We start from the raw sequence: 15,003 nt of genomic DNA on the forward strand, positions 1-15,003 counted from the left end.
AAAATGTTGGTGAAAACTATCAAAGAGTCTGAAGAACTTTTCCGAAGGCATGTATATTTTGCTTCAAAGACAAACAATTACAAAGCAATAAAAAAAGAAATCTCCAACTGGACTCCAATTGTCTCTCGGGTGCATCCCGAATTCCTTGAATCATGAACCAGTGTAAATCGCTCGAGGGCCCGCGGGCACGGGGGGACCCTGGGGAGGAAGAAACAAAAGACAAAAAGAGCTAAGACAAAAGAGCGACTATCGACGAGCAAAGCTAACCGTCGCTGCAGCTGTACATAGTCCATCTTAAACTACCCACCAATTTACCTACCTCACCCCCCATACTGCTTTTATTTATTTACTTTTCTGCTCTTTTGCACACCAGTATCTCTTCTTGCCACATGATCATCTTGATATTTATCACTCCAGTGTTAATCTGCTAAATTGTAATTATTCGATTTATTTGCCTACCTCATGCCTTTTGCACACATTGTATATAGATTATCTTTTTTTTCTACCATGTTTATTGACTTGTTTTATTTACTCCATGTGAACTCTGTGTTGTCTGTTCACACTGCTATGCTTTATCTTGGCCAGTCGCAGTTGCAAATGAAACTTGTTCTCAACTAGCCTACCTGGTGTAAAAAAATAAAGTGAAATAAAAAAATTAAAAAAAATAGAGACGGCAGTTTATCATGGCAAATTTAAACTTCTTATTAAACACATCACATTCAGACCAAAACTGACAAAGGCTGTTATTTAAGCAAGAACAGTATTTCCTCAGCATCCTTCTTTCATAATCCCTCCTTTATTTTTACACAGTAATGCAATGAGGTACAGTGGGGCAAAAAAGTATTTAGTCAGCCACCAATTGTGCAAGTTCTCCCCATTAAAAGATGAGAGGGCCTGTAATTTCATCATAGGTAACATTCAACTAGACAGACAAAATGAGAAAAAAAATCCAGAAAATCACATTGTAGGATTTTTATGAATTTATTTGCAAATTATGGTGGAAAATAAGTATTTGGTCAATAACAAAAGTTTATCTCAAATACTTTGTTATATACCCTTTGTTGGCAATGACAAGTCAAACGTTTCTGTAAGTCTTCACAAGGTTTTCACACACTGTGCTGGTATTTTGGCCCGATTCCTCCATGCAGATCTCCTCTAGAGCAGTGATGTTTTGGGGCTGTTGCTGGGAAACACGGACTTTCAACTCCCTCCAAAGATTTTCTATGGGTTGAGATCTGGAGACTGGCTAGGCCACTCCAGGACCTTGAAATGCTTCTTACGAAGCCACTCCTTCGTTGCCCGGGCGGTGTGTTTGGGATCATTGTCATGCTTGAAAGACACCAGCCACGTTTCTTCTTCAATGCCCTTGCTGATGGAAGGAGGTTTTCACTCAAAATCTCACGATACATGGCCCCATTCATTCTTTCCTTTACACGGATCAGTCGTCCTGGTCCCTTTGCAGAAAAACAGCCCCAAAGCATGATGTTTCCACCCCCATGCTTCACAGTAGGTATGGTGTTCTTTGGATGAGCAACTCAGCATTCTTTGTCCTCCAAACACGACGAGTTGAGTTTTTACCAAAAAGTTATATTTTGGTTTCATCTTCCATATGACATTCTCCCAATCTTCTTCTGGATCATCCAAATGCTCTCTAGCAAACTTCAGACGGGCCTGGACATGTACTGGCTTAAGCAGGGGGACACGTCTGGCACTGCAGGATTTGAGTCCCTGGCGGCGTAGTGTGTTACTGATGTAGCTTATGTTACTTTGGTCCCAGCTCTCTGCAGGTCATTCACTAGGTCCCCCCGTGTGGTTCTGGGATTTTTGCTCACCGTTCTTGTGATCCTTTTGACCCCACGGGGCGAGATCTTGCGTGGAGCCCCAGATCGAGYGAGATTATCAGTGGTCTTGTATGTCTTCCATTTCCTAATAATTGCTCCCACAGTTGATTTCTTCAAACCAAGCTGCTTACCTATTGCAGATTCAGTCTTCCCAGCCTGGTGCAGGTCTAGATACCAAATTGTAAGATGTAAGATACCAAATTAAAGCTACACTCGTTGTGAATCTACACATGACGTTACACTGTTTCCAGGTGGCCTCACTTCTTCATTGCACAAAGGAATAACCTCAACCTATTTCCAAAGAGTGGTGACATCCAGTGGAAGCGGTAGGAACTGAAAACAGGGTGATTAGAAATCCAGTATTCCAATGAAATCTCATTGAACAGACAGTGACTTAAAAAAAATACAAAAATAAATGGTTAGTTCTCGGGGTTTTGCCTGCTACATAAGTTCTGTTATACTTACAGACATGATTCAAACAGTTTTAGAAACTTTAGAGTGTTTTCTATCCAAATCTACTAATACTATGCATATCTTATATTCTGGGGATGAGTAGAAGGAAGTTGAAATTGGGCACGCTATTTATCCAATAGTGAATTTGCTGCCCCCTATCCTAGAGAAGTTAATGAAAGTTTGATTTTTATAGTAATTTATTTGAATTTGGCGCTTGCATTTTCTCTGGCTTTTGGCCAAGTGAGACAGTAACGTCCCGCCTAAACTCCGATTTTTGGATATAAATATGAACTTTACCGAACAAAACATACATGTATTGTGTAACATGAAGTCCTATGAGTGTCATCTGATGAAGATCATCAAAGATTAGTGATTAATTTTATCTCTATTTCTGCTTTTTGGTACTCCTCTCTTTGGCTGGAAAATGGCTGTGTTTTTCTGTGGCTATGTACTGACCTAACATAATCGTTTGGTGTGCTTTCGACGTAAATCCTTTTTGAAATCAGACATGTTGGCTGGATTCACAACAAGTGTAGCTTTAATTTGGTGTCTTTCATGTGTGATTTCATGAAAGTTTGATTTTTATAGTAATATATTTGAATTTGGCGCTCTGCATTTTTACTGGCTTTTGGCCAAGTGGGACGTTAGCGTCCCACATATCCCAGAGAAGATAAAAGTGCCCCTTGTAAGAATTTACACAACAATTTGGCATCAACAAACAGCATGATTGATTCTGCCTGCGGAGCTTTCCAGTGGGGGTCTGCAAGGAAAACCGGTGCATTTTATGAAGCGTGAGGGAATTCTCGTCTGACCAAAAGAGGACGAGGCCCTGCCCAGACCAGACCCTTACTGTGAGCTGCCCAGGAGGAGACACATCATCTGCGAACAATTGAGGGACGGCAACTGATTTCAGTAAGTCAATTTAAATGAATTTGTAATTTTTTAAAATATAAATTATAAAACCAATAAAAATAAACATAAAGACGTAGAAGGAGAGTACCACTAGACTAGAAAATAACACTAGGCATTTTTGAATACTGGGTGTTATACATGTATGGGAAGCGGCAAGACCATAGAGCCTACATAGACCATAGCATTTATGACTATATAAACTATTGATACTATGGATACTGAGGGACTGCAGATGCTGAGGGACTATAGATGCTGTAGGGACCATAGATGCTATAACTATAGAGACAATGGATGCTCAGGGACTACAGATACTCAAGGACCATGGATACTGTAAAGATCAGAGGAACCGATGAAGATACATATGAAGTGGAAAAAGGCTAGAGCTAGACTTAGAGAGAAGACTAGAGTGAGGGCAAGTAAAGGTACCATGCCCCGCTGACAGTTGTCTGTAGGCATTTATAAGAGAAATGTCTACGTGGTCTGCAGCCACTGGTGGAGAATAGAATAAGGTGCTCTCTGTGCTATTTTATATGTATAGTGAAGATACATATGGTGCATAGGAGGTAACAACAGAGAATTGTTGAAGATGCACATGCGGTAATAAGGGAGATTACAGAGTGTGTTTGGGAATAGTACTAAGTGAATATGGATGTGAAAGTTGTATATGGCTGTGGGAGTGTGGAAAGGTGTACAAAGTGAATGAAAGCTGTCAAGGGACTAACTCCAGTGTGAAAGAGGATTGCTGAGTGCGTGAAATAATGGATACCCCAACCAGTTCTGTGTGAGCTGAATTTTTAGATCTATATTATTATCTAGGGGTTCTGTCCACCACTGCCCATCGATTTACAGGTAGTGAGCACTGACAGGAGAAGCCATTGAAAGATATGTGTACCTCTCGGGCTGCTGCGCTGTGATTGTTGCTGCGGTGTGGAAGTGAAAACCTAAAGATTTATAACGTTATAAATGGATTCTGTATGGAGATATGATAAGTACTATTTATGAATATGCTATTAAATAGAACACCTGTGAAAATTTAAACCCCTGTATGAATAGAACACTGGTGTAGAGGAGGAATTTGTGATGAAGCACAAATGCATAATGGCCTACTAGATATAAAGTAACATAACATTTGTGTAATGGGTTATTATGATGATCTGATGAAGTAAGAATAGAAAAATAGTAATAATATACAACCTGCACACCCACATGTAGACATACGTAAGTGGAGTAAAAATAATTATGTTCAGAATGGTCCCTTTATGGATCATTTGATAAAGATGAGGTTAAAGCATTGTACGGGACTTGATTTACCACTAACCAATAAAACTATACATGCTTATGAGATTTCCTCCAACCTGGAAATACATTTTGAAATAATTCTATACCCTGTTAAATAGAAGCAATGATTTTCTGTATTCACCTACCCAACCGTTTAAAGTGTTAGGTAGAGACTTATCACAAACAGAGCATGACATCTACTGGGGACTGAGACGGTGCCAACCCAGTTAATTAGGGATAGCCCTCCCCATTTTCTCAATTTCTACCTGAAGACATACCCTAATCTAACTGCTTGTAGCTCAGGCCTAGAAGGAAGGATATGCATATGCTTGGTATCATTTGAAAGGAAACACTCTGAAGTTTGTGTAAATGTGAATTGAATGTAGGAGAATATAACACAATAGATCTGGTAAAAGAAAATACAAGGAAATCAACAGACGTTTTTTGTTCTTTTACTGTTGTTGCATCTTTAAAATCAACAGAAAGGCCAAACATTCAGTTATGATACTGGGGATCATTTCAAATCAGAACATAAGTAGGCAACAGTATTTGACCAAAGTTTCAGATAGATACCTTCAGGAATGAGTGAGGTACATGCCATTGAGCATGAAGTCACCCAGGTGTCCCTCACAAGTTTCCCAAATGTACCCAAGTGGCCGAATTGGTACATTGATACAAATAACTATATACAAAATACAAAACAATTATTCTAACATACCCCAAAACATATATATTTGGAAAATTCAATAAAAGAAAATAATGAATATTTCAACAACAAAAAAAATAACAAGGGTAACTTTTTACACTTCAATGTTCAATCATGTGAAGACTCTCAATCCTCTACACAATGTTGCGCTCCTGATGCCATAGCCCATAGCAGTCTCTCTCTGGTGTGAAACAGAGGGTCACAGAACAGGTGATGCAGGTGACAGGGGACTTCTTATGGCACAGGGCACAACGAAACCGCCCTACTGAGCCCTTTTTTCCCTGAGGCACATTCCTGCCTGCAATGATGAATTTCAGCATGTGCGTACCACTGGTTGGAGCAGAAGGGACAGAGGTAGAGGGGACAGAAAGTGCTACAGTGTTCTTGCTGTAGTTAGCAAGCTCCTGGATGAGCATCTCCCTGAAGGCTAGCTGTGAGATGGGGGGCTGTCCACAGTTCTTGGCCATTTCCTTCTGGAGGATGAAGGAATTCACCACAGCAATGTCAATAAAATGATAAAACAAAGTCTTGTACCATTTCATGGTCTTGTGAACATTATAGTAGCCTATCAGCGCATCCGATAGGTCTACACCTCCCATGCTCTTGTTGTAATCCTTCACAGCAGCTGGAATGGGGACATTTTTGGTGGTCCAAGCGCCTGTAGGACCTTTCAAACGTCGAACAACGTGATCCCCACCGAAGGACTTGTGAATAGTGGAGCACATGACCACCTCTCTGGTGTCCATCCASTTCACAAAGAGCAGGCCATCTTCACGGATCCATCTCATGGTACCCCGCTCAGCCCGCTTAGGCATGTCATTCACCCTGGTTTTTGGAAAGCCCACTCTGTTGGTCCYAATGGTGCCACAGGCCCACATCTCCAGCTTCCTCAGGTCTGTGAACAGGGTAGGGCTTGTGTAGAAGTTGTCTACAAATAGTTTGTAGCCCTTCCCTAGCAGCTGGAAATCTAATAACTGCATCACAGAGTCATAGCTAAGTCCCTCACCGCTCGCATAACTGTTCTTCCCCTCATAGACAAAAGAATTGCACAGTTTGTAACCCCATTTTGTCGGTTTGTTACGCATGTACTGTTTTAGGCCAATTCTGGCCTTTGAGGCTACCATTCTCTCATCTATCGAAAGGTTCTGGGCGGGCTGAAAATAAGTCTTGCATGCCTCAATGATATCGTGGTAGAGAGGTTTAATCTTGCAGAGCTTATCAAACCCTACCGTGCCTCGTTTCGTCTCGTTGTCCTTATCAACTTCTGGGTCACTGATGTGAAGCGCCCGTGAAATTGTCAGAAACCTTTTGCAAGACATGACCGTTGAGCGGAAAGGCAGTTGATAGAGGGGTGCAGTTTTCCAGTAGTCTTTCAGGGTTTTCAACTCCACCAGCCCCATGTAGATGACCATAGAAAGGTAGCAAAACAGATCTGACATGGAAATGGCCTTCCATGTCTCTGTCTTGCCTTCCTGCTTCTTAGCGCCGTACTTATTCGCGTTCATCACCAGGGTATCAACAACTGCCGAGGTGAAAAACAACTGGAAAAGTTGCATGGGGCTGTACTTGGAAGTTAGGTCCAATTGAGGGCCTACTGGGCGTTTTTGGTCGGAAAACTGGAGGTAGTGGGGCCACATCCTCCTCCAGAACAGAGTGCCAACGGTCCTCCTCCGCTCTGGCAGGTTCCACGCTGGACGCTCTGGACGGTTCCACGCTGCCCTTCCTCCGCTTCTTTGCCGCCGGCTTACCACCCCTTGATGGCCGGGCGGGGGTAGGTGTGGTGCCGGAAACAGCAGGGGTCCAGCTGGATGGACCAGCTTCAGTGGGGGATTTGCACCTTGGCTCCCAATCAGAATCACTGGGACTGTGAAATAAAGACACAGACACACAGACACAGATTATATATATAAAGTAAGTGACTATGGTGAGGTGTTGTATTTTATATCTAAAATGGAATGGACATGTAAACAATTAGGTAATAATTATACAGACACACAGACACAGATTATATATATACAGTAAGTGACTATGGTGAGGTGTTGTATTTTATATCTAAAATGGAATGGACATGTGTCACGTTCTGACCCTAGTTATTGTGTTAATTGTTTGTTTTAGTGGGTCAGGACGTGAGTTGGGTGGGCATTCTATGTTTTGTGTCTGGTTTGTCTATTTCTGTGTTTGACCTGATATGGTTCTCAATCAGAGGCAGCTGTCAATCGTTGTCCCTGATTGAGAACCATATTAAGGTAACCTGTTTGGTGTTGGGTTTTTGTGGGTGATTGTATTTCGTGTCAGTGTTCGTGCCACACGGGACTGTTTTCGGTTTGGTCACGTTTGTTGTTTTTGTATCTTGAAGTGTTCAGTTTACTTTCATTAAATAATGAACACTTTCCACTCTGCGTCTTGGTCTGTACAATTAGGTAATAATTATACAGACACACAGACACAGACATACACCCACAATGTAGAGCAATATGTACTTTCTACATTTCAATATACTTATGTGTACTTTATATTTCATGTCCTATATATGTCCTATATCATATTTTTATATAATATTTATACAAATATCTCAAACAACTCAAATGAATAATATTTGATATTATTAATTTCAAACAACGTTACTCACCGATCCAAAACAGCGTCTTCCCCGTAGAGGAACATTTCCTCAAATTCAGAATCAAAGGATTCATTCTCACTTTCCAATTCATTTTGGTGTTCACTTTCACTATCTCCATCTATTTCGTCAATTATATCGTGTAGGTCCGTGTATTTGGTCTTCGTCTTTGATTTGACTGATTTATTTGCCATTATTCCGCTCAAATGCTCTAAAAAAAATGAAATGCTGCGCGTAACCTGCGTGGGTGCAACTTGTAGAATTTTCAATGGCGAATAGCTGTGTGTACGCATGAGTTTCCAACAAAAGCTATTCTTCCCGGGTCGAACCATTACATGTTCCCATTTACCTCAGTTCATTGGCTATCTACCCAGCTAGATTTCAAGAAGATCAGTGGTCATTGGTCCGAAATACAGTCAATCAACGAAGAACAYGTCATYTCATTGGTGCGTAATGAGGTCGTTGTTTGGTGTGTTCAAATCAGTTCCTTTCGGTCAATATGTCCRGGGAAAAGAACCATGAAGTTTGGTTGTTTTACTAACAAACAGAGGATTGCAATGAAACCGAACATGACTGGATAAACGTCCGTTTAGAGTGAGTAATTACATTGAATGTTACGTCCAAAGTTGAAGGACYCTGAATTTTCCACACAAGCCYTTTACAAAATGTTTCGTGTTAGGCTATAAAAATGGATTATATCGAARAAAACGCCACTTCATRGTTTCGTCGTGACCTTTAGGATTGCCAAAAGAAGAAKATTTCCWKAGGTAATTGATGAATTTTATTGCWATTTCTGACTTTCGTGACTAATCTACTTTMCTGTAACTGTACCTAATGTGTTGTTTACTGATCGATAATCGCTTTTGCAGTGAAGCTTTTCGAAATCGGACATGGTGGCTAGATTAACAAGAGGTATAGCTTTGATTTGGTGTATAYCACTTCTGATTTAATTGAAGTTAAATATTTATAATAATGTCATTTCGCCAATTTTTGTGAAACGTTCCGCTAGCGGAACCCCAGTCCTAGACAGGTTAATGTATATTGATCCCTCCAAAGCTTTACATATGAATCTTAAAATAATAGACATTTAATAAATATTGAAGCAGAAAGTGAATATCCAACGGAGATTGATAATACGAATATAGAGTAACTTTTTGAAGGTATACTAAAATGAAAACAATGCCTTCCAATATGGAAAAAGTTGTTTTGTTTTGTTTTAAACCTTGCAATAGGGAGAAAAGCAGAATGTTGTTTGAGAGTGATCCATTTGTATAAGTAGTAGATTGAGGTCTTCCTATTGGGGAGATAGGAGTCCTAGTTGAAGGAAACAGATTGAGACTAGTGAAAGTAACAAAGTAAGAAAGTGAATGGTAATTGGCTTTCAGATGGCATCCAATAATGCAGTATTTTAGTAATTTGAAGGAGTAAAACAGAGGGATTGAGCATTGGGACTGATATTAAATCAGAGGCTGCTCACTCTTCAAGGCCTGGTCCACTGCTCTCATGTTTAAGTCATCTGTTGTTTGGGTTAGAGATAACCTTCCTGTGAAACATTAGATAGCCGCAAGTACACACAGAACTCAAACAGGCTGTGAGAAACACAGTGGGGAAATTTGGGACAGTTTGTACAGAATTGTATGTCAATGCAACAGGTCAAAAAGATTAAGATTACTAGAGAATTGTGTACTTTAGAAGGTGCCTGATTCAGCTTTACGGGACACCGTATCATCTGATGTGTCTGAAGTATAAATGTGTCTGAAGCATAATTCTGTATACACATGGGTTTATTGAGACTTCCTGCCCAAGGTGCAGTGAACTCTGGGTGCCAAGGCCCAACCTTTTGGGCCAGTAACCAAGGCCAATTAAGCAAGGCCTGGCCATTATGTTTGTGTTTACCCTACGAGTTTTGGTACGCACACGCCAGCACCCACACACAACCCACCTATTAATGAATATTTGTTAGTGGTTAATACTCTGTTTGATTTAGAAGTGTGGGGTCTTTTAATTTGGTTTTAGTGGGTTCTTCACGAGTTAGAAAGGATGCTGTACAAAAATGAACGTTTCTATTGTCAGAGTTTTGATTGCACACATGTAAATTCTCTTGATTAGAAGAAATGTACTGAAAAACCCAATATAAACCTGATACACAAAATGTTTGAAATATCTTTAAATAATGTCTGAGGTACAGGAAAACAAACACTCACTTAATAGGGCTGACTGACCTCTGACATCAGTTCTGACTTCCTGGTGAGGCATGGTCACTCTCACTAGAAAGACAGCAGACATAGTTTTTTTTAATGGGCTATGTAAAAACAAATAATTAAGAAGAAGTTTATAATTTATCAATAGTCCTATGTGTGATTCGGACCACAAGAAGGACAGAGAGAGCTGTCTCTAGTCTATTTAACCATTACCTTATGGGATATAATTATTTCCTTATGGAATTATCAAGAGATATTTCAATTTGTCATTCTAATTTGTTTATTTTAAATTTAACAGGCATTGTTGTTGTTTTTTTTGGATGCATGAATCACGATGTGAGTCTTGTGTCCAAAGGGGGAATTACCAGTCACTTTGGTAAATATGCAAATAGATTTTCTTCACATGCCTGCCTGTAAAAGGAAAAAAAAGTTGTTGGTAATGGATGACATTTACTCCAAATAAATTGAAGTTTTTCCATCTCGAGTGATAAACTCAGAAAACAAAGAAACGTCCCTTTTTCAGGACCCTGTCTTTCAAAGATAATTCGTAAAAATCGAAATAATAACATAACTAATAACACAGATCTTCATTGTAAAGGGTTTAAACACTGTTTCCCATGCTTGTTCAATGAACCATAAACAATTAATGGACATGCACCTGTGGAACGGTCATTAAGGCACTAACAGCTTACAGACGGTAGGCAATTAAGGTCACAGTCATGAAAACTTAGGACACTAAAGAGGCCTTTCTACTGACTCTGAAAAACACCAAAAGAAAGGTTCCCAGGGTCCCTGCTCGTCTACGTGAACGTGCCTTAGGCATGCTGCAAGGAGGCATGAGGATTGCAGATATGGAATTGATTAAGAAATGTAATTTAATTAATTTGATTAATATTATGGTGTTTCTATTCCAAGAAAAATGAAACCCTCATGGTTTCCGTTAGGAAAATATGGCGCTGTACAACGTGACCGGTCAGTAGTAGGCTACAGTACAAAGAGCATAACATTTCTACACTCTAATTATAGTCTAACCAATACCCAAACGGAGATTCAGTGAAATAAAAATCTCATTGATTTATCAAGACCAGTCCCCATGCTTGTCTCAGAGCAGCGCGAAACAGTATTGAAATAGTTGACCACATGCAGGTAGGCTATTGCTTCTAACTTCAATATGCTTTAAATGCCACAATGTCACAAATAACTGAACACACACAATTCTTAACTCTAATGCTTTAACATTTAATAATTTCTGCCCTCCGAATTCATATTCATTATGTAAATAGGCCCATGTGCACCTTGATATTGGGTGTGTGCCATGCGGCCGTGCCATGTGGCCGTGCCTAACGGCGAAAGGGGTGTGCCATGTGGCCGTGCATAATGGGGAAAGGGGGGATGGAGCATGTCGGGCGCAGCCCAGGCGACATGGAGATCCGGGGATCCGAGCTCGAGCGAGAGCCGAAGCCACCCTCCAGACCCTCCCGGCCCAGAACCCCGCACCATGGGAAGGGAGAAGCGGAGGGCGTGGGCCCCCTACCTCACCCAGTCCTCAGAGAGGCATAGATACTCCCGCCATGTGTTTCGATATTTTGTCTCTCACACACTTGCTGTCTTGACCTCTGAATGCTTGGTTACGAAAAGCCAACTGAAATGTACAACTACACTCTAAAAAGAAAAGGTTCCTGGAGTATCCTTTAGAGGTTCTTCAAATTGAAACTCTGGGGGAACCTCTATAAGTTCTACGTGGAACCATTGAAAAAGGTTATTCGAAGCGCCCCTTATAATGGTTCCTCGAAGAACCTTTTGGGATTCATTTTTTAAACTCCCTGTCCACCCTCCCTCCATTATAAAAAAAACATTTCAATAATAATAATAACAATATAGACAATATTGATTTAAATAATTGATTTATTTAATGGCACCACAAATGTGAATTAATATTTACAAAACACATCACAAAATTGCAACAATAAAAAAAAAAAATCCCCCTTTATTTAACAAGGCAAGTCAGTTAAGAACAAAGTCTTATTTACAATGACGCCCTACCCCGGCAAAACCCAGATGACTCTGGGCCAATTGTGCGCCGCCCTATGGGACTCCAAATCACTGCCGGATGTGATACAGCCTGGATTCGAACCAGGGACTGTAGTGATGCCTCTTGCATTGAAATGCAGTGCCTTAGACCGCTCCAACACACAATAGGACCAATATATATATATATATTATATATATATATATATATATATATATATATATATATATATATATATATATATATATATATATATATATATATATATATAATTGTATTTCTTCAGAACATTAACCATGTGTGTAGGTAGATGTGGAAAGGTAATATTATTATTATTAACCCTGCATTAAAGTTATATAGAAGCTCCTTAGATATTCTGTGTTTGTATTTAATGAAAATAATGATATTTTGGAGATTATTTCGTTTTCAAATAACCGAAAGTTATTGGCTGTACTAGAGAATTCAAAACCTTTTTTTGTAAGAATATAGTACATGGGATTGATTTTTAGAAATGTAGCTTAATTCATTTGATTAATATTATTGTGTTTCTATTCCAAGAAAAATGAAAAACGAAACCCTCAGGAAAATATGTTGCTGTTCAACGTAACCTTTATTTAACTAGGCAAGTCAGTTAAGAACAAATGTATTATTTACCGGCCAAAACTGGACGACGCTGGGTCAATTGTGCGCTGCCCTATGGGACTCCCAATCACTGCCGGATGTGATACAGCCAACCTAACTAAAAATATATATTTGACCATACAATTCTCCCCCTACCCTCCTTCTTGGCAAGAATCTATTGTCCTGCGAATAATGGCGCTGTACAACGTGACCGGTCGGGTCAGTATAGCCAAAACATTTATTTAATAAAGACTATCAGAAAGAATGTTGGCAAGTAGCATTCTCCTAGCATCCGCCAAACCCAGATTTGTTCGTCAGACTGTCAGATTGTGAAGCATGATTCCTCACTCCAGAGAACGTGTTTCCACTCCAGTGTCCAATGGCGGTGAGCTTTACACCGTTCCTGCCGATGCTTGGCATTGCCCATGGTGATCTTAGGCTTGGAAACCAATGCAGTTCCCATACCAGGTGGTGATACAGCCCGACAGGATGCTCTCAATTCTGCATCTGTAAATGTTTGTGAGGGTCTTAGTGGCCAAGCCGAATTTCTTCAGCCTCCTGACGTTGAAGAGGTGCTATTACACCTTCTTCACCACACTGTCTGTTTGGGTGGAACATTTCAGATTGTCAGTGATGTGTATGCCGAGGAACTTGAAGCTTTCCACCTTCTCCACTGCACTTTTTTTTGTATTGTTTGTCGGTTTGGCAATGCCACTGTCAGCCAGAGAAATATGCTGAGAAGGATTATTACCACAGCAAGCAAGGTACTTGGAGTCAAACAGACAGGCCTGGATGAGATCTTTAAGGTCAGGGCCCTCCGTAAGGCTCACAAAATCATTTTAGACCCAAGCCACCCCCTGTACCTGGACTTTGAACTACTCCCCTCTGGGCGCAGGTATAGGGCACCCCTCAGCAGGAAAAACAGAACGAGACAATCATTTGTGCCAGGTGTGATATCCCTCCTAAATAACTTGGGCGAATGTTCCCATCGACTCCGTAAGGCCAGCAGGCTAGTCTTTTCTTTTTTTAAAATGTTTTATTTCTTATTTATTGGTACGTAACTGTTATGAAAGTTGTATTGTCAATTTTGTTTTGTATTTAAACGCCACTTTAAATGTGTACTTTAAATGTGTACATGACACTGCAACAAAATTTCCCCATGGGGACAATAAAGTCAGTAAGTAAGTAAGCATTTCCGTCAATGTGGATAGGGGAGTGCTCCCTTTGCTGTTTCCTGAAGTCCACGATCAGCTCCTTCGTTTTGTTGATATTGAGGGAGAGGTTATTTTCCTAGCACCACTCCGCCAGGGCCCTCACCTCCTACTTCTAGGCTGTCTCGTCATTGTTGGTAATCAGGCCTACTACTGTTGTGTCATCTGCAAACTTTATTTTTGAGTTGGAGGTGAACAGGGAGTACAGGAGGGGGCTGAGCACGCACCCTTGTGGGGCCCCTGTGTTGAGGATCAGCGAAGTGGATGTTTTGTTTCCTACCTTCCCCACCTGGAGGCGGCCCGTCAGGAAGTCCAGGACCCAGCTACACAGGGCGGGGCTCAGACCCAGGGTCCCGAGCTTAATGATGAGCTTGAAGGGTACAATTGTGTTGAAGGCTGAGCTCTAGTCAAAGAACAGCATTCTGACGTACATTTACATTTAAGTCATTTAGCAGACGCTCTTATCCAGAGCGACTTACAAATTGGTGCATTCACCTTATGATATCCAGTGGAACAACCACTTTACAATAGTGCATCTAACTCTTTTAAGGGGGGGGGTTAGAAGGATTACTTTATCCTATCCTAGGTATTCCTTAAAGAGGTGGGGTTTCAGGTGTCTCCGGAAGGTGGTGATTGACTCCGCTGACCTGGTGTCGTGCAGGAGTTGTTCCACCATTGGGGTGCCAGAGCAGCGAACTGTTTGACTGGGCTGAGCGGGAACTGTACTTCCTCAGAGGTAGGGAGGCGAGCAGGCCAGAGGTGGATGAACGCAGTGCCCTTGTTTGGGTGTAGGGCCTGATCAGAGCCTGAAGGTACGGAGGTGCCGTTCCCCTCACAGCTCCGTAGGCAAGCACCATGGTCTTGCCGCGGATGCGAGCTTCAACTGGAAGCCAGTGGGGACGAGGAGCGGGGAGCGGGGTGACGTGAGAAAACTTGGAAGGTTTAACACCAGACGGGCTGCGGCGTTCTGGGTGAGTTGTAGGGGTTTAATGGCACAAGCAGGGAGCCCAGCCAACAGCGAGTTGCAGTAATCCAGACGGGAGATAACAAGTGCCTGGATTAGGACCTGCGCCACTTCCTGTGTGAGGCAGCGGTCGTACTCTGCGAATGTTGTAGAGCATGAACCTACAGGAA

This window comes from Salvelinus sp. IW2-2015, unplaced genomic scaffold (assembly GCF_002910315.2).
Source record: "Salvelinus sp. IW2-2015 unplaced genomic scaffold, ASM291031v2 Un_scaffold1168, whole genome shotgun sequence".
In the NCBI taxonomy this organism is placed as follows: Eukaryota; Metazoa; Chordata; class Actinopteri; order Salmoniformes; family Salmonidae; genus Salvelinus; species Salvelinus sp. IW2-2015.